The sequence below is a fragment of the Octodon degus genome, unplaced genomic scaffold (genome assembly GCF_000260255.1).
Source record: "Octodon degus isolate 3935 unplaced genomic scaffold, OctDeg1.0 scaffold00062, whole genome shotgun sequence".
NCBI classification, from domain to species: domain Eukaryota; kingdom Metazoa; phylum Chordata; class Mammalia; order Rodentia; family Octodontidae; genus Octodon; species Octodon degus.
The window spans coordinates 4,716,159-4,717,440 of NW_004524638.1; positions in this window are offsets into that span (position 1 = coordinate 4,716,159).

Below are 1,282 nucleotides of genomic sequence, written 5' to 3' on the forward strand. Positions count from 1 at the left end.
CCCGCCCCCTGGTGGGCTGAGCTGGCCACACACAAAAATAAATAAATAAATAAATAATGATAATAAAGGAGTTGTAGGAATGCAATGACAATACAAAGCTAATACACTATAGTAAGAAATACAAGCCAAGTACAAACTAATACCCTGGCCTAAAGTAATATTTTATAGGTCATTAAACAAGGGCTTGGGAATTATGGGAAAATGAAATTAAATCCTGATTTTGTCCCTTACTGTTTGACCAGAGGCAAGTTCTTTAATCTCCACAGAGCGAGATTCTTGTCATCTACACATGAGGAAAATTGAATCTGTGTGTCTTAGAGGGAGCTGGGCTGCTCCCAACTCTTCTCTTCGGGTAGCACCATGGGAAGGGCCGAACTCCAGCCAGTCCCTTCAGGAATGCCAGCAGGAGGGCTTTTGGGACACACAGAAAGGTCTTCAAACTGTCATTTACATAGTCTCCTTCCTTGGTTCAGTCACTTTCCTTCCTCCTTTCCTGCAACAGGATGCTAAGATAGAAGCATCTGTACTTGGCTCTAGCAAGAGTAAAGACTAGAGAAGAACCTCTGTAAGAGGAGTGCTGAGCTTCCCTCCCTCCCTCCTTTCATCCTTCCTTCCTTCCTTCTTTTTCTTCCTCCCTCCCTCTTCCCTCCCTCCTTTCTTCCTTACTTCCTTCCTTCTTTCCTCCCTTCCTTGTTCCTTCATCTCTCCCTTTCATTCTTCCCTTTTTTCTCCCCAACCTCCTAATTTTCCCTACAGTGACAGAGTTGAGGTTTTCCCTAGAGATAGTCTAGCTTGCAGCACCTGAACTATGTACCATCTAGCTTTCTGCAGATAAAGCTTGCTGGCCACTGCTTTAGGATTTGGAGCCACTGAATTGGGAGGAGCAGGGCAGAGAGGCTTTGGAGTGCTGGGCATTGTCATTCCCACCTCCTGCGTGATCAGTCTGCCCTCCAGGAACTACCTGGAGCACACGACGTGCATCACCTGGGCTTTAGTGGGACAGACGCCAAGATCTGAGTTTTCCTGGGAAATCTACATGACCAACACTGTTTCCTCACTGCACCTGCACAGCAGAGAGGAAGGACCACATGGGAGGGGAGGACATTCCCTGCAGTGCCCGTGATGGGGACACTAGAGTCTTCCTCATGGACATGTGTGAGGTGGCCATGAGGCTTTCTTTGAGGACAAATGGACCCCAACAAAAAGAGGTTTTATAAGGTGGACCACCTTATGCTAGGTCAAGGGCTGCAGCTCATGAGGTCCCTGAAGCCATGACACTGCT